Source organism: Rutidosis leptorrhynchoides, chromosome 8 (assembly GCF_046630445.1).
Source record: "Rutidosis leptorrhynchoides isolate AG116_Rl617_1_P2 chromosome 8, CSIRO_AGI_Rlap_v1, whole genome shotgun sequence".
Lineage (NCBI taxonomy): Eukaryota > Viridiplantae > Streptophyta > Magnoliopsida > Asterales > Asteraceae > Rutidosis > Rutidosis leptorrhynchoides.
The window spans coordinates 147555001-147575990 of record NC_092340.1 but is presented as its reverse complement, the minus strand read 5'-3'; positions in this window follow the sequence as shown (position 1 = coordinate 147575990).

Below are 20990 nucleotides of genomic sequence, written 5' to 3'. Positions count from 1 at the left end.
AAACAATAGAATAATTTATGTTAGCAACTGTAGAACCAAATAAATTTGACTCAACAATTGCATCTAGTGTTGGTCTCTGGGGATAGACTGGTGGTTTAGTCATGTAGTGACCCGAACTTTTCCATGTTTATATATATTAATTGAGATTGATATTTACATGATTAAATATTTCCAACATGTTAAGCAATCAAACTTGTTAAGACTTGATTAATTGAAATAGGTTTCATATAGACAATTGACTACCCAAGTTGACCGGTGATTCACGAACGTTAAAACTTGTAAAAACTATATGATGAAATATATATGGTTATATATATAGTTAACATGATATTATAATAAGTAAACATATCATTAAGTATATTAACAATGAACTACATATGTAAAAACAAGACTACTAACTTAATGATTTTGAAACGAGACATATATGTAACGATTATCGTTGTAACGATATTTAATGTATATATATCATATTAAGAGATATTCGTACATCATAATATCATGATAATATAATAATTTAAAATCTCTTTTGATATTATAAACATTGGGTTAACAACATTTAACAAGATCGTTAACCTAAAGGTTTCAAAACAACATTTACATGTAACGACTAACGATGACTTAACGACTCAGTTAAAATGTATATACATGTAGTGTTTTAATATGTATTTATACACTTTTTAAAGACTTCAATACACTTATCAAAATACTTCTACTTAACAAAAATGCTTACAATTACATCCTCGTTCAGTTTCATCAACAATTCTACTCGTATGCACCCGTATTCGTACTCGTACAATACACAGCTTTTAGATGTATGTACTATTGGTATATACACTCCAATGATCAGCTCTTAGCAGCCCATGTGAGTCACTTAACACATGTGAGAACCATCATTTGGCAACTAGCATGAAATATCTCATAAAATTACAAAATTATGAGTAATCATTCATGACTTATTTACATGAAAACAAAATTACATATCCTTTATATCTAATCCATACACCAACGACCAAAAACACCTACAAACACTTTCATTCTTCAATTTTCTTCATCTAGTTAATCTCTCTCAAGTTCTATCTTCAAGTTCTAAGTGTTCTTCATAAATTCCAAAAGTTCTAGTTTCATAAAATCAAGAATACTTTCAAGTTTGCTAGCTCACTTCCAATCTTGTAAGGTGATCATCCAACCTCAAGAAATCTTTGTTTCTTACAGTAGGTTATCATTCTAATACAAGGTAATAATCATATTCAAACTTTGGTTCAATTTCTATAACTATAACAATCTTATTTCAAGTGATGATCTTACTTGAACTTGTTTTCGTGTCATGATTCTGCTTCAAGAACTTCGAGCCATCCAAGGATCCATTGAAGCTAGATCCACTTTTCTCTTTTCCAGTAGGTTTATCCAAGGAACTTAAGGTAGTAATGATGTTCATAACATCATTCGATTCATACATATAAAACTATCTTATTCGAAGGTTTAAACTTGTAATCACTAGAACATAGTTTAGTTAATTCTAAACTTGTTCGCAAATAAAAGTTAATCCTTCTAACTTGACTTTTAAAATCAACTAAACACATGTTCTATATCTATATGATATGCTAACTTAATGATTTAAAACCTGGAAACACGAAAAACACCGTAAAACCGGATTTACGCCGTCGTAGTAACACCGCGGGCTGTTTTGGGTTAGTTAATTAAAAACTATGATAAACTTTGATTTAAAAGTTGTTATTCTGAGAAAATTATTTTTATTATGAACATGAAACTATATCCAAAAATTATGGTTAAACTCAAAGTGGAAATATGTTTTCTAAAATGGTCATCTAGACGTCGTTCTTTCGACTGAAATGACTACCTTTACAAAAACGACTTGTAACTTATTTTTTCCGACTATAAACCTATACTTTTTCTGTTTAGATTCATAAAATAGAGTTCAATATGAAACCATAGCAATTTGATTCACTCAAAACGGATTTAAAATGAAGAAGTTATGGGTAAAACAAGATTGGATAATTTTTCTCATTTTAGCTACGTGAAAATTGGTAACAAATCTATTCCAACCATAACTTAATCAACTTGTATTGTATATTATGTAATCTTGAGATACCATAGACACGTATACAATGTTTCGACCTATCATGTCGACACATCTATATATATTTCGGAACAACCATAGACACTCTATATGTGAATGTTGGAGTTAGCTATACAGGGTTGAGGTTGATTCCAATATATATATAGTTTGAGTTGTGATCAATACTGAGATACGTATACACTGGGTCGTGGATTGATTCAAGATAATATTTATCGATTTATTTCTGTACATCTAACTGTGGACAACTAGTTGTAGTTACTAACGAGGACAGCTGACTTAATAAACTTAAAACATCAAAATATATTAAAAGTGTTGTAAATATATTTTGAACATACTTTGATATATGTATATATTGTTATAGGTTCGTGAATCAACCAGTGGCCAAGTCTTACTTCCCGACGAAGTAAAAATCTGTGAAAGTGAGTTATAGTCCCACTTTTAAAATCTAATATTTTTGGGATGAGAATACATGCAGTTTTTATAAATGATTTACAAAATAGACACAAGTACGTGAAACTACATTCTATGGTTGAATTATCGAAATCGAATATGCCCCTTTTTTATTAAGTCTGGTAATCTAAGAATTAGGGAACAGACACCCTAATTGACGCGAATCCTAAAGATAGATCTATCGGGCCCAACAAGCCCCATCCAAAGTACCGGATGCTTTAGTACTTCGAAATTTATATCATATCCGAAGGGTGTCCCGGAATGATGGGGATATTCTTATATATGCATCTTGTTAATGTCGGTTACCAGGTGTTCACCATATGAATGACTTTTATCTCTATGTATGGGATGTGTATTGAAATATGAAATCTTGTGGTCTATTATTATGATTTGATATATATAGGTTAAACCTATAACTCACCAACATTTTTGTTGACGTTTTAAGCATGTTTATTCTCAGGTGATTATTAAGAGCTTCCGCTGTCGCATACTTAAATAAGGAAGAGATTTGGAGTCCATGTTTGTATGATATTGTGTAAAAACTGCATTCAAGAAACTTATTTTGTTGTAACATATTTGTATTGTAAACCATTATGTAATGGTCGTGTGTAAACAGGATATTTTAGATTATCATTATTTGATAATCTACGTAAAGCTTTTTAAACCTTTATTGATGAAATGAAGGTTATGGTTTGTTTTAAAATGAATGCAGTCTTTGAAAAACGTCTCATATAGAGGTCAAAACCTCGCAACGAAATCAATTAATATGGAACGTTTTTTAATCAATAAGAACGGGACATTTCAGTTGGTATTCGAGCGTTGGTCTTAGAGAACCAGAATTTTGCATTAGTGTGTCTTATCGAGTTTGTTAGGATGCATTAGTGAGTCTGGACTTCGACCGTGTTTACTTGAAAAATGATTGCTTAACAAATTTTGTTGGAAACTATATATTTTTAACATGTGAATATTATGTGATATATTAATCTCTTAACGCGTTTGATATTATGTGATAGATGTCTACCTCTAGAACAAGTCTCATTGACTCACCTAATAATAATGAAGAGTCAAATGTAAATTGGAATGATTCGTGGACTGATTCACAAGTTCCCGAAGAGGAACCGGAAGAAGAGTCGGAACCGGAAGAAGAATCGAAACCGGAAGAAGAATCGGAACCGGATGAAGAAATAGAACCGGTGGGGGAAATAATAAAACGGTTAAGTAAAAGAAAATCCTCAACCAACCGACCAAGGTTAATTATGGTCAATGGTGTTTCCGCCAAGGAAGCAAAATATTGGGAGGATTACCAATTCTCCGATGAATCGGATTTCGACGAGAATTCCGATGATGTTATAGAAATTACCCCAACTGAATTTAAAAAGGCAAAAGAAAATAATAAGGGAAAGGGCATAAAAATAGAGAAATCTAATTCCAACCCCGATGAACTTTATATGTATCGTCAACCCCCGAAGTCCTTAAGTTGTAACAATGACCCGGGAACCTCTAAACCACCAGGTTTTTCTAAACCAATGTGGAAAACGACGGTTCGTATTAGGGGAACATCATATATCTCTAGAAACTTGGCAAAACGAACCAAAACCGAAGAAGAAGAAACAAGCGAGTCGGAATAAGATAGTTGTATTCGTGTGGTGCAATATATGTAATATAGTGTGCTTATGCTTTATGATATATGTAAAAATTGCTTGTATGAATAAGTATTTTTTTTATGAATCTAACTCTTGTCTATTTTACAGTATAAAAACACAAAATGGATAGACAACCCAATATTTTAAGAGACCTACCCGGAGACATGATTGATGAAATCTTGTCTAGAGTCGGTCAGAATTCTTCGGCACAACTATTTAAGGCGAGATCAGTTTGTAAGACATTCGAAGAACGTTCCAAGAATGCCTTGGTTTATAAAAGGCTTTCGTTCGAAAGATGGGGGATATCACATTGGGAAATCCATAAGTTAGGATGTGTTTACTTTGACGCATATATTGCGGGGAACCCAAATGCTATTTTACGCAATGGGTTAAGAAATTATTTTGACTCAATATATCCGAATATTGGACTTCGTGATTTAGAAAAAGCGGCTAACATGCAACATAAAGAAGCATGTTATGCTTACGGATTAGTAATGTTCGCTTCTCACCAAAGTGAGAACAAGAACATCGGGCTACAACTATTAAACAAAACGTTTCCACAAGTGACGGAGTCTGTAATTAGGGTAAGAAATGAGGTTTTTATATTATTACGGGACTGTTGGACATTACGTAACCCTCGTCCCTTTGACGACGTTACAACACGCTGTCTTATCAATGGCCATAACGATTATGTTCCACAAGACCAAGGATGGGAAGTAATCCTAGTTAAACCAGAATGCATGACTTGTTTCTGGACGTATGAATTACGTGTCTTTATTGCCTTTGCTGTACGACTTGTGTACTAGCTAGAATTATCTTCACAACCATCTTGTATCAAATTTATTGTGTGCTATATTTCATGCTATATGTAAAATAAGCGGTATTGTAAGTTTGTAAAATATTGTGTAAAAGTTTGAACGCGAAATATTATTATAATCAGTTTTTCATATAGAATTGTAGTAGTTGAATTGTATATTAGCTACTAAGTATGAACTTAATGGGTAGGTACTACCCGAATTTAAACTTATAAAACGCTAATATGAAGAAAAAGCTTTTATAAATGAGTTCATATTATGCTACGAAATACTATTAACTACTCTTAATATTCTGTATGATTAACTTGTTCCATTTGACTATTTTGAAGGAAATGGCACCGACTACTCGACACACCGTGAATATGAATGAAGAGGAATTCCGTACTTTTCTAGCTTCAAACATAGCCGCAGTACAGGCTGCGCTACATACCAACAATAACCTTGGATCTAGCAGTACAGGAAATCGTGTAGGATGCACCTACAAAGAATTCACTGCCTGCAAACCTTTGGAATTTGATGGAACTGAAGGACCGATCGGATTGAAACGGTGGACCGAGAAGGTCGAATCGGTGTTTGCCATAAGTAAGTGTACTGAAGAGGACAAAGTGAAGTACGCTACGCATACCTTCACAGGTTCTGCGTTAACATGGTGGAATACCTATCTAGAGCAAGTAGGACAAGACGATGCGTACGCACTACCGTGGTCAGCATTCAAGCACTTGATGAACGAGAAGTACCGTCCCAGAACCGAGGTCAATAAGCTCAAGACAGAACTTAGAGGGTTACGAACCCAAGGATTTGATATTACCACGCACGAAAGACGATTCACAGAATTGTGCCTATTGTGTCCGGGAGCATTCGAAGATGAGGAAGAGAAGATCGACGCGTTTGTGAAAGGATTACCGGAAAGAATCCAAGAAGATATAAGTTCACACGAGCCCGCCTCCATACAACAGGCATGTAGAATGGCTCACAAACTAGTGAACCAGATTGAAGAAAGAATTAAAGAACAGACTGCTGAAGAGGCCAATGTGAAGCAAGTCAAAAGAAAGTGGGAGGAAAACGGTGATAAGAATCACCAATACAACAACAACAGCAATTACAACAATAATCGCAACAATTATCCCAACAATCACAACATCAATCGCAACTACAACAAACGGCCCAACAACAACAACAACAACAACAACAACAGCAACTACAACAATCATCCCAACAACAATAATAACCGCAACAACAACAACAATCAGAAGCAGCTATGCCAAAGGTGTGAAAAGTATCACTCGGGGTTCTGCACCAAATTTTGCAACAAGTGTAAAAGAAATGGTCATAGCGCGGCGAAGTGTGAAGTCTACGGACCAGGGGTTAATAGAACGAAAGGAACAAATGGTGTCGGAACGAGTAATGGCGGAGCAAGTAGTGTCGGAGCAACTTATGCCAATGTAGTTTGTTATAAATGTGGAAAACCGGGTCACATTATTAGAGATTGCCCGAACCAGGAGAACTCGAATGGACAAGGCCGTGGAAGAGTTTTCAATATTAATGCAACAGAGGCACAGGAAGACCCGGAGCTTGTTACGGGTACGTTTCTTACTGACAATAAATCTGCTTACGTTTTATTTGATTCGGGTGCGGATAGAAGCTATATGAGTAGAGATTTTTGTGCTAAATTAAGTTGTCCATTGACGCCTTTGGATAGTAAATTTTTACTCGAATTAGCAAATGGTAAATTAATTTCAGCAGATAATATATGTCGGAATCGAGAAATTAAACTGGTTAGCGAAACATTTAAGATTGATTTGATACCAGTAGAGTTAGGGAGTTTTGATGTGATAATCGGTATGGACTGGTTGAAAGAAGTGAAAGCAGAGATCGTCTGTTACAAAAATGCAATTCGCATTATTACGAGAAAAAGGAAAACCCTTAATGGTGTACGGAGAAAAGGGCAACACGAAGCTACATCTTATTAGTAATTTGAAGGCACAAAAACTAATAAGAAAAGGTTGCTATGCTGTTCTAGCACACGTCGAGAAAGTACAAACTGAAGAAAAGAGCATCAATGATGTTCCCATTGCAAAAGAATTTCCCGATGTATTTCCGAAAGAATTACCGGGATTACCCCCACATCGATCCGTTGAATTTCAAATAGATCTTGTACCAGGAGCTGCACCAATAGCTCGTGCTCCTTACAGACTCGCACCCAGCGAGATGAAAGAACTGCAAAGCCAATTACAAGAACTTTTAGAGCGTGGTTTCATTCGACCAAGCACATCACCGTGGGGAGCTCCTGTTTTGTTTGTCAAGAAGAAAGATGGTACATTCAGGTTGTGTATCGACTACCGAGAGTTGAACAAACTTACCATCAAGAACCGCTACCCACTACCGAGAATCGACGACTTATTTGATCAACTACAAGGCTCGTCTGTTTATTCAAAGATTGACTTACGTTCCGGGTATCATCAAATGCGGGTGAAAGAAGATGATATTCCAAAGACTGCTTTCAGAACACGTTACGGTCATTACGAGTTTATGGTCATGCCGTTTGGTTTAACTAATGCACCAGCTGTGTTCATGGACCTTATGAACCGAGTGTGTGGACCATACCTTGACAAGTTTGTCATTGTTTTCATTGATGACATACTTATTTACTCAAAGAATGACCAAGAACACGGTGAACATTTGAGAAAGGTGTTAGAAGTATTGAGGAAGGAAGAATTGTACGCTAAGTTTTCAAAGTGTGCATTTTGGTTGGAAGAAGTTCAATTCCTCGGTCACATAGTGAACAAAGAAGGTATTAAGGTGGATCCGGCAAAGATAGAAACTGTTGAAAAGTGGGAAACCCCGAAAACTCCGAAACACATACGCCAGTTTTTAGGACTAGCTGGTTACTACAGAAGGTTCATCCAAGACTTTTCCAGAATAGCAAAACCCTTGACTGCATTAACGCATAAAGGGAAGAAATTTGAATGGAATGATGAACAAGAGAAAGCGTTCCAGTTATTGAAGAAAAAGCTAACTACGGCACCTATATTGTCATTGCCTGAAGGGAATGATGATTTTGTGATTTATTGTGACGCATCAAAGCAAGGTCTCGGTTGTGTATTAATGCAACGAACGAAGGTGATTGCTTATGCGTCTAGACAATTGAAGATTCACGAGCAAAATTATACGACGCATGATTTGGAATTAGGCGCGGTTGTTTTTGCATTAAAGACTTGGAGGCACTACTTATATGGGGTCAAAAGTATTATATTTACCGACCACAAAAGTCTTCAACACATATTTAATCAGAAACAACTGAATATGAGGCAGCGTAGGTGGATTGAATTATTGAATGATTACGACTTTGAGATTCGTTACCACCCGGGGAAGGCAAATGTGGTAGCCGATGCCTTGAGTAGGAAGGACAGAGAACCCATTCGAGTAAAATCTATGAATATAATGATTCACAATAACCTTACTACTTAAATAAAGGAGGCGCAACAAGGAGTTTTAAAAGAGGGAAATTTAAAGGATGAAATACCCAAAGGATCGGAGAAGCATCTTAATATTCGGGAAGACGGAACCCGGTATAGGGCTGAAAGGATCTGGGTACCAAAATTTGGAGATATGAGAGAAATGGTACTTAGAGAAGCTCATAAAACCAGATACTCAATACATCCTGGAACGGGGAAGATGTACAAGGATCTCAAGAAACATTTTTGGTGGCCGGGTATAAAAGCCGATGTTGCTAAATACGTAGGAGAATGTTTGACGTGTTCTAAGGTCAAAGCTGAGCATCAGAAACCATCAGGTCTACTTCAACAACCCGAAATCTCGGAATGGAAATGGGAAAACATTACCATGGATTTCATCACTAAATTGCCAAGGACTGCAAGTGGTTTTGATACTATTTGGGTAATAGTTGATCGTCTCACCAAATCAGCACACTTCCTGCCAATAAGAGAAGATGACAAGATGGAGAAGTTAGCACGACTGTATTTGAAGGAAGTTGTCTCCAGACATGGAATACCAATCTCTATTATCTCTGATAGGGATGACAGATTTATTTCAAGATTCTGGCAGACATTACAGCAAGCATTAGGAACTCATCTAGATATGAGTACTGCCTATCATCCACAAACTGATGGGCAGATTGAAAGGACGATACAAATGCTTGAAGACATGCTACGAGCATGTGTTATTGATTTCGGAAACAGTTGGGATCGACATCTACCGTTAGCAGAATTTTCCTACAACAACAGCTACCATTCAAGCATTGAGATGGCGCCGTTTGAAGCACTTTATAGTAGAAAGTGCAGGTCTCCGATTTGTTGGAGTGAAGTGGGGGATAGACAGATTACGGGTCCGGAGATTATACAAGAAACTACCGAGAAGATCATCCAAATTCAACAACGGTTGAAAACCGCCCAAAGCCGACAAAAGAGCTACGCTGACATTAAAAGAAAAGATATAGAATTTGAAATTGGAGAGATGGTCATGCTTAAAGTTGCACCTTGGAAAGGCGTTGTTCGATTTGGTAAACGAGGGAAATTAAATCCAAGGTATATTGGACCATTCAAGATTATTGATCGTGTCGGATCAGTAGCTTACCGACTTGAGTTACCTCAACAACTCGCGGCTGTACATAACACTTTCCACGTCTCGAATTTGAAGAAATGTTTTGCTAAAGAAGATCTCACTATTCCGTTAGATGAAATCCAAATCAACGAAAAACTTCAATTCATCGAAGAACCCGTCGAAATAATGGATCGTGAGGTTAAAAGACTTAAGCAAAACAAGATACCAATTGTTAAGGTTCAATGGAATGCTCGTAGAGGACCCGAGTTCACCTGGGAGCATGAAGATCAGATGAAGAAGAAATACCCGCATCTATTTCCAGAAGATTCGTCAACACCTTCAACAGCTTAAAATTTCGGGACGAAATTTATTTAACGGGTAGGTACTGTAGTGACCCGAACTTTTCCATGTTTATATATATTAATTGAGATTGATATTTACATGATTAAATGTTTCCAACATGTTAAGCAATCAAACTTGTTAAGACTTGATTAATTGAAATAGGTTTCATATAGACAATTGACTACCCAAGTTGACCGGTGATTCACGAACGTTAAAACTTGTAAAAACTATATGATGACATATATATGGTTATATATATAGTTAACATGATATTATAATAATTAAACATATCATTAAGTATATTAACAATGAACTACATATGTAAAAACAAGACTACTAATTTAATGATTTTGAAACGAGACATATATGTAACGATTATCGTTGTAACGACATTTAATGTATATATATCATATTAAGAGATATTCGTACATCATAATATCATGATAATATAATAATTTAAAATCTCTTTTGATATTATAAACATTGGGTTAACAACATTTAACAAGATCGTTAACCTAAAGGTTTCAAAACAACATTTACATGTAACGACTAACGATGACTTAACGACTCAGTTAAAATGTATATACATGTAGTGTTTTAATATGTATTTATACACTTTTGAAAGACTTCAATACACTTATCAAAATACTTCTACTTAACAAAAATGCTTACAATTACATCCTCGTTCAGTTTCATCAACAATTCTACTCGTATGCACCCGTATTCGTACTCGTACAATACACAGCTTTTAGATGTATGTACTATTGGTATATACACTCCAATGATCAGCTCTTAGCAGCCCATGTGAGTCACCTAACACATGTGGGAACCATCATTTGGCAACTAGCATGAAATATCTCATAAAATTACAAAAATATGAGTAATCATTCATGACTTATTTACATGAAAACAAAATTACATATCCTTTATATCTAATCCATACACCAACGACCAAAAACACCTACAAACACTTTCATTCTTCAATTTTCTTCATCTAATTAATCTCTCTCAAGTTCTATCTTCAAGTTCTAAGTGTTCTTCATAAATTCCAAAAGTTCTAGTTTCATAAAATCAAGAATACTTTCAAGTTTGCTAGCTCACTTCCAATCTTGTAAGGTGATCATCCAACCTCAAGAAATCTTTGTTTCTTACAGTAGGTTATCATTCTAATACAAGGTAATAATCATATTCAAACTTTGGTTCAATTTCTATAACTATAACAATCTTATTTCAAGTGATGATCTTACTTGAACTTGTTTTCGTGTCATGATTCTGCTTCAAGAACTTCGAGCCATCCAAGGATCCATTGAAGCTAGATCCACTTTTCTCTTTTCCAGTAGGTTTATCCAAGGAACTTAAGGTAGTAATGATGTTCATAACATCATTCGATTCATACATATAAAACTATCTTATTCGTAGGTTTAAACTTGTAATCACTAGAACATAGTTTAGTTAATTCTAAACTTGTTCGCAAATAAAAGTTAATCCTTCTAACTTGACTTTTAAAATCAACTAAACACATGTTCTATATCTATATGATATGCTAACTTAATGATTTAAAACCTGGAAACACGAAAAACACCGTAAAACCGGATTTACGCCGTCGTAGTAACACCGCGGGCTGTTTTGGGTTAGTTAATTAAAAACTATGATAAACTTTGATTTAAAAGTTGTTATTCTGAGAAAATGATTTTTATTATGAACATGAAACTATATCCAAAAATTATGGTTAAACTCAAAGTGGAAGTATGTTTTCTAAAATGGTCATCTAGACGTCGTTCTTTCGACTGAAATGACTACCTTTACAAAAACGACTTGTAACTTATTTTTTCCGACTATAAACCTATACTTTTTCTGTTTAGATTCATAAAATAGAGTTCAATATGAAACCATAGCATTTTGATTCACTCAAAACGGATTTAAAATGAAGAAGTTATGGGTAAAACAAGATTGGATAATTTTTCTCATTTTAGCTACGTGAAAATTGGTAACAAATCTATTCCAACCATAACTTAATCAACTTGTATTGTATATTATGTAATCTTGAGATACCATAGACACGTATACAATGTTTCGACCTATCATGTCGACACATCTATATATATTTCGGAACAACCATAGACACTCTATATGTGAATGTTGGAGTTAGCTATACAGGGTTGAGGTTGATTCCAAAATATATATAGTTTGAGTTGTGATCAATACTGAGATACGTATACACTGGGTCGTGGATTGATTCAAGATAATATTTATCGATTTATTTCTGTACATCTAACTGTGGACAACTAGTTGTAGTTACTAACGAGGACAGCTGAGTTAATAAACTTAAAACATCAAAATATATTAAAAGTGTTGTAAATATATTTTGAACATACTTTGATATATGTATATATTGTTATAGGTTCGTGAATCAACCAGTGGCCAAGTATTACTTCCCGACGAAGTAAAAATCTGTGAAAGTGAGTTATAGTCCCACTTTTAAAATCTAATATTTTTGGGATGAGAATACATGCAGTTTTTATAAATGATTTACAAAATAGACACAAGTACGTGAAACTACATTCTATGGTTGAATTATCGAAATCGAATATGCCCCTTTTTTATTAAGTCTGGTAATCTAAGAATTAGGGAACAGACACCCTAATTGACGCGAATCCTAAAGATAGATCTATCGGGCCCAACAAGCCCCATCCAAAGTACCGGATGCTTTAGTACTTCGAAATTTATATCATATCCGAAGGGTGTCCCGGAATGATGGGGATATTCTTATATATGCATCTTGTTAATGTCGGTTACCAGGTGTTCACCATATGAATGACTTTTATCTCTATGTATGGGATGTGTATTGAAATATGAAATCTTGTGGTCTATTATTATGATTTGATATATATAGGTTAAACCTATAACTCACCAACATTTTTGTTGACGTTTTAAGCATGTTTATTCTCAGGTGATTATTAAGAGCTTCCGCTGTCGCATACTTAAATAAGGACGAGATTTGGAGTCCATGTTTGTATGATATTGTGTAAAAACTGCATTCAAGAAACTTATTTTGTTGTAACATATTTGTATTGTAAACCATTATGTAATGGTCGTGTTCAAACAGGATATTTTAGATTATCATTATTTGATAATCTACGTAAAGCTTTTTAAACCTTTATTGATGAAATAAAGGTTATGGTTTGTTTTAAAATGAATGCAGTCTTTGAAAAACGTCTCATATAGAGGTCAAAACCTCGCAACGAAATCAATTAATATGGAACGTTTTTTAATCAATAAGAACGGGACATTTCAAGTCACCCCTTCGATTGAGACAGAGTATGGTGTCTGTAAGTGCAGCTGTGACTCTGCTGACTCATTGGCAATAGATGTTGACCCAGATTGTATAAGGGTTTTGGCTGGTGTTAATGTAGGAATGTGACTCTTATCATGATCCAAGTAACATCTAGGTTGTGCAGTAGCCTGAGCTAGTTCAACATGATGAGGACCCAGCTCAAGTCTGCTTTAGGGGTCAGTTATGTTCTCTGCTGGTTGTACTGTCAGCAGAGGATATTTCTTGAAGTATAATTTTGAAAAATGTGGAAGTGCCTGGTTAGAAGAGTATGGGTTGCTACTCTTCTTAACACTAGTTTTAAAATCAGTCAGCTTGTGAGCAAAGGTTATACCTTCAACTCCACTTTCATTTTTCAAGTCAGTAGTTAAAAGATTTTCAATTAAGTTAGCAATTTCTGCTGTTTGGTCTAGAGACGCACCAAGTTCCATAGCAGCATCCTTTTCAGGAGCAGCAGTTGAGACTGGTGAAACCTCCCCTTTGGCATGCTTGGGGCCAGCTTTAGCACGTTTAGATTTGCCTGTTACTAAGAAATAGATGAGCAACGGATTCCAATACTAGAAATGGGTAGTCAGTATATAAGACTAGGGCTGTTCTTTATGATCAGAGAGCACTAGATTCTAATACAACTACTGCTTTACCAGTATATGCGACGGTGGCTGTTCTAGTTATGGTAGATGGCTTTTTCCTTCGCACAGCTAGCTTGCGCTGAGGTCCCTCCCCCTCAGCTGGTGCACTACTAAAGGCAGTCATTTGGGTAGCTCCACCCCGAGTAGCAAGATACTCGAGCATTCCTAGCGTCAAACTAGTATGTGGGGCAGCTGGTGTTGCTTTCGTCATCTCCCCTTATTTTAATGGCAGGTCAATAGATTGATCAGTAATTTGCTGGTAAGCATCACCTAGCTCGTTTTCAAATATTAGGCTCAAGAACCTTGGAAATGGGATCAAATTACTTCTTTTTGGTGCCAGCACCATTTCCCTTAGCCTTAAATAAACCTTAGCAGTATAATCAATGTTATGATTGTACAGCAACCCATGACTAATTTTTAGCTCAAAATCAGAACACTGGTCAAAACTCCCAGATTTTTGGCTGATATACTGTGTCAGCAGACCCAAAAAGTAATACCACAAGGGTGACATGTTCTTCCTCAAAGGGGTATGAGCCACTGGACTAGTATATCTAATAACTTCTAACACTTTGCTCCTAAAAGTATCACTTGTTGGTAAATCAACAAATGGTCCACCTCGTAATTGAAGAGCACGTCGAATACCGTCAACAGTGATTGAGCAGGTTAGGTTTTTAGTAACCATGCCACGAATACATGGAGTTCCCTGTTGAGTGTTGGCCATTGTTTCAGTATACCAGAATTTGCCTAAACATGCTGGATAGAAATGAGAAGGAATATTGGTAATAGATCTGCCAAGAGGAGATTGCCTCACATAATCAATCATGGTTTCATAACCCATGTTAGCCTTTTATTTAGAAATCGAGAGAGAATGAGCAGCATTGCCTCTAGATAGGAGAATTTCATCATAAGCAGGATCTGGATCAGCCTTTACCAGACTTGGATGAAGGCCAAACAATGATTCAGGTTCATTGTGTTCCTCCGGTTGGGGTTCTAGTTGTTGTTCAGGTTGTTGCTGCCGAGGTTGTTCATATTATTGTGGTTGTTGTGTAACATCCTGCCTTTTTTCCGTTAAATCATTTTAACGTCTGTCTTCTTTTTTATATAATACATTTCATATCTAGGTTCGTATCTTCCGTTAACTTGCGTTTTAATATTTTCGTTATTTAATTATAACATCTCTCATTTACTCTAGCGCATTTAAAATAATTCGGTTAGTTAATTCACGCATCCGCTTTCAAACTCGAGGGACTAAGGTTGCCAAAGGACCAAAGTGGCAACTAGGTCAAAGGGTCAAACCCTCCTCCCCCCACTCATTCCATTTTCTTTTTCTTTTCCATTTTTCTCTCATTTACTACTTCCATCTTTCACCATTTTCATCTTCAACAAAGATTCATCATCTAAATCCAAATCAAGAAGCTAACATCAAAACAAATCGTACTTTTGGAATCCTCTCTTCATCCTCTACGTTTTGGTACCAATTTCACTACTTGGGGTAAAGTTTCTAAAAACTCTAGATTTCTCAATTTCATTTTATAAACTTGAAATGGTGTTAATTAGTGTCTATGGCTCAATTCTAACATGAATATGTGATTGGTTTGTTCGATTTTGTTGTTTTGAGTAACTAGCATGAACACTTGAAATGGGTGTGTTTAATCTTGAGTTTTGGATGATTAAATGTTGTTTAAATGTTAAAGTTCATGTATTAAATGTGTTACTAGCATCGTTAGCTTCGTTTTGGTATGTAGGTTGATTTAGAAAAACTTCGTTAGCATGATTGTTGATTTTATGATTTTTGGTTAGGGTTTGATAGACTTAAAACGAATTTTTGATGCATTGAATGCTATGAGATGTTATTAGTAAGTGTTTAGTTGCAATCTATGTTTAATTACTTTCGAAACGGCATATCGTATGTGTAAATTGGATTCCCGAATCACCATTTGCATTTTTGAGCTTGAAACGTTAAATAATGATCATTCGATGAGGTTTTGGTTTTTGTAAATGATGGATTTGATTAATGAAATGTGTTTAGTTGTATTCCTTGTTAAATTACCTTTCCAACAATATAAGATATGTATTTTGAATGTTTACGGTTCATAAGTTATGTTTGATTGAAGTTTGGTTCGAGACTTAACAAAAATGCTGCAAACAACACTTTTCCAGTAATGCGCGCGCCGCGTATACCTTCGCGCACCGCCCAATTGTGAAGGAGAAAATTCTTAACCCCTGAGATTATATCTGACCTGGTTCCACGCCTTAGTGCGCGCCGCGCATACCTGCGCGCACCGCGCATATCCCCAGGCCAAACTTTCGTTGTGTTTTATTTTTCACAAATTCTTTCCCGCTTAACCGTAACTCCGATTAACATGAAATTTGACTAACATGCTCATATATGATTTCTCATCATGGAAAAACTGTCGCATACCCGACCCGACCCCGTTGACTTTGACTTTGACCAAGTTCGACTTTTAGTCAAACCTAACCAAATACTTATGCAATCATTCTAGCTTGTTTTATACTTGTATCTTGCATGAAACTTGACAACGTGATTCACAGGCTATATTAATCGAGTCGTAATGAGCCATATAACTAATTGAACACATTTTGCCTGACCTTGTGTCGTAACCGATAATTGATATAACTTAATTGTTTAGGTCAAGGCTAAGCAACTTTCATTTGCACAACATTTAATTACAAGTACTTTGGCGCACAACTACGGTGAGATCATAGTCCCAACTTTTCAACAACTTTTATTCTTTTAAATTGTGGGTTGAGAAAAATATACTTTGTTTACATTTTGTACTAATTACTTTTATACTTTGAACACAAGTACAAAAAGAAACATTCCACGTGCGAGTTAGAACAAAAATCCTCAATTCGATTATCATTAGTTACACTTTTCGGGTGTAAGCGAGAACTTATGTTGTATGGCCATACGTGTTTGACAAACCCTCATTCGGACGGTTCGCTACCGTTATGCGGATGGAATATATTTTTGAGAAACAGTGTAGGTTCTAACACTATGTGTATGGGGTAAAAGAAACGTTAAGCCTTGATAATCGGGTGCTCGTGAATAACAACGCTTTTGGAATGCAAACAATTTTGGATAATCAACTTTATGGAAATACTAAATCTTGTGGTTCAAAAACAACGTTTACAAGTACACCTATGATTTCACCAACATTTTCGTTGACAGTTTTCTATATGTTTCTCAGGTTCATACTTGGCTACTTGATACATGCTTCCGCACACTTTGATTACTTGCTTGGAGTCAAGCATACATGCATATGCTAGTGATAGCACCTTTGGATTCAAACTTAAAGCATACATACTTACGCTATTTATAGCAACCGTGATTTTAAACTAATTATGTCGCAAGTTATTTCATTTATACTTTATAACTTTTATAAACTTACACTTGTTTTCGAACCGTTTGGTAAACTAAACTTTGTAAGTCTTGTACGTTTCAAATGAATGCGACATAATTTTGGTTAAACGCGTCTCATATAGGGACTATGACCACGTAACGGGACCTAAGTTAACGATGCCGTCAATGACGTTTTGGCCGGGTCGTTACAGATCTGTAACGTTTGGCTTGATCTGTAATGACCAAAATCTGTAATGTTTGGCTTGATCTGTAACGTTTGGCTTGATCTGTAACGTTTTGGTCGTCGTTAATGATGTTTTGGCTTGATCTGTAATGACCCGGCCAAAACGTCATTGACGGCCTCGTTAACTTAGGTCTCGTTACGTGGTCATAGCCCCTATATGAGATGCGTTTGACCAAAATTATGTCGCATTCATTTGAAACGTACAAGACTTACAAAATTTAGTTTACCAAACGGTTCGACAACAAGTGTAAGTTTACAAAAGTTATAAAGTATAAATGAAATAACTTGCGACATAATTAGTTTAAAATCACGGTTGCTATAAATAGCATAAGTATGTATGCTTTAAGTTTGAATCCAAAGGTGCTATCACTAGCGTATGCATGTATGCTTGACTCCAAGCAAGTAATCAAAATGAGCAGAAGCATGTATCAAGTAGCCAAGTATGATCCTGAGGAAAATATAGAAAACTGTCAATGAAAACGTTGGTGAAATCATAGGTGTACTTGTAAACGTTGTTTTTGAACCACAAGATTTAGTATTTCCATAAAGTTGATTATCCAAAATCGTTTGCATTCCAAAAGTGTTGTTATTCACGAGCACCCAATTATCAAGGCTTAACATTTCTTTTACCCCATACACATAGTTTTAGAACCTACACTGTTTCTCAAAAATATATTTCATCAGCATAACGGTAGCGAACCGTCCGAATGAGGGTTTGTCAAACCCGTATGGCTACACAACATAAGTTCTCACTTACACCCGGCAAGTGTAACTAATGATAATTGAATTGAGGATTTTTGTTCTAACTCTTACGTGGAATGTTTGTTTTCGTACTTGTGTTCAAAGTATAAAAGTAAGTAGTACAAAATGTAAACAAAGTATATGTTTCTCACCCCACGATTTAAAAGAATAAAAGTTGTTGAAAAGGTGGGACTATGATCTCACCGTAGTTGTACGCCAAAGTACTTGTAATTAAACGTTGTGCAAATGAAAGTTGCTTAGCCTTGACCTAAACAAATAAGTTATATCAATTACTAGTTATGACACAAGGTTAGGCAAAATGTGTTCAATTAGTCCTATGGCTCATTAGGACTCGATTAATATAGCCTGTGAATCACGTTGTCAAGTTTCATGCAAGATACAAGTATAAAAGCAAGCTAGAATGATTGCATAAGTATTTGGTTAGGTTTGACTAAAAGTTGAACTTGGTCAAAGTCAATGTCAACGGGGTCGGGTCGGGTATCCGACAGTTTTTCCATGATGAGAAATCATATATGAGCATGTTAGCCAAATTTCATGTTAATCGGAGTTAAGGTTAAGCGGGAAAGAATTTCTGAAAAATAAAACACAAAGAAAATTTGGCCTGGGGATATGCGCGGTGCGCGCAGGTATGCGCGGCACGCACTAAGGCGTGGAACCAGGTCAGATATAATCTTAGGGGTTAAGCATTTGCTCCTTCACTATTGCGCGATACGCGAAAGTATGCGCAGCGCATTACTGGAAAAGTGCTGTGTAGAGACCCGTCCTAATCCATCCAGACGAAGTCCATATCGATTATAAACGATTCACAATAGTTGATTACATCGCGAGGTACTTGACCTCTATATGATACATTTTATAAACATTGCATTCGTTTTTGAAAAGACAATCTTTTATTACATCGAAAGTTGACGGCATGCATACCATTTTATAATATATCTAACTATAATTGACTTAATAATAATCTTGAAGAACTCAACGACTCGAATTCAACGTCTTTTGAAATATATCATGAATGACTCCAAGTAATATCTTTAAAATGAGCCATTTCATAGCGGAAGACTTCTTTCATACCTGAGAATAAACATGCTTTAAAGTGTCAACCAAAAGGTTGGTGAGTTCATTAGTTTCACATAAATAATCTTTTCCATCTTTTTAATAGACCACAAGATTTTCATTTTCAGTTCTCATAAATATACGTCCCATGCATAGAGACAAAAATATCATTCATATGGATTGAACACCTGGTAACAGACATTAACAAGATGCATATAAGAATATCCCCTATCATTCTGGGAAATCCTTCGGACATGATAAAACAACATCGAAGTACTAAAGCATCCGGTACTTTGGATGGGGTTCGTTAGGCCCAATAGATCTATCTTTAGGATTCGCGTCAATTATTAGATCGGTTTACTAATTCTTAGGCTACCAAGCAAAAAGGGGCATATTCGACTTCGATCACTCAACCATATAATGTAGTTTCGATTACTTGTGTCTATTTCCTAAAACATTTATAAAAATTGCGCATGTATTCTCAGCCCAAAAATATAAAGGGTAAAAAGGCAAATGAAACTCACCATACTGTATTTTGTAGTAAAAATACATATGACGTCATTTAACAAGTGTAGGGTTGACCACGGATTCACGAACCTATATCGGTTATAAATGTTAAAACACTTATCCACAATCAAACAAGTTTATATATTAATACTTTAATATTTTTTATGTCATGTTAATAAATAGTTTAATTGTAACTATTTTATATATATTATATATTAAATTTTTATTAAAGTATTTTAATGTATATTATTTATTACAATTATAATATAATGTTCTAAAGTTAATATTTACCTCTATGATTATATATACCCAAAAATATATTTATATATGCTATGTAAATTAATTAATGTTAGATAATTATAGATAATAACATTTTAAAGAAAATAGCATGTAATATTAATATAGTCATGATACATGTAGTAAAATATATTTTTATATAAGTATCTTTTGTTTGTTAAAATAATAGTTATAATACTAAAATAATGATAATACTAATAATAAAATGTTATATGTTAATTCCTATAATAAAATTAATAATAATGATAATAATAATAATAATAATAATAATAATAATAATAATAATAATAATAATAATAATAATAATAATAATAATAATAATAAGATGATAATATTAATAGAATGAATGGATAAGTAACTATCTCAAAGGAGTAATGCTAAAAAACAAATGCCCAAGTCCGGGTTTGAACCCGCGACGTCCCGCTAACCCGATAATAACCTAAACCATTCCTCTGTCTCAGCTTTTCTGATTTAATTCCCACTTTAAATTTATTTAACCCGTATTAGCTTGTTTCTATTTTCTTCTTCATCTAACCCTCATCATTTTCCATGATCATGTATCATCATGCAATTATCATTATCATCATACATCTCATCTACGCATCATTGTTATGATCTTCATACAATTATCATTATGATCATTTCCATCACATAAATCATAATCATAATATCATTATCATACGTGGGTCATAATCATCATCGCATGAGGTATTACGTACACTTCATCCTTCTAATTTTCCTTTGGCCCAATAGCGATTTAATAGCCCAAGTTAAAAGTGGATTTTCTCAGCCCACCCAACAAAATAGTTACGGTCCTCTTATAAAAATTCATTTGGCCGAAACCTTGTATGATTTACTGGAATATTAGGATCATGTAACCCACTACCACTTTAAA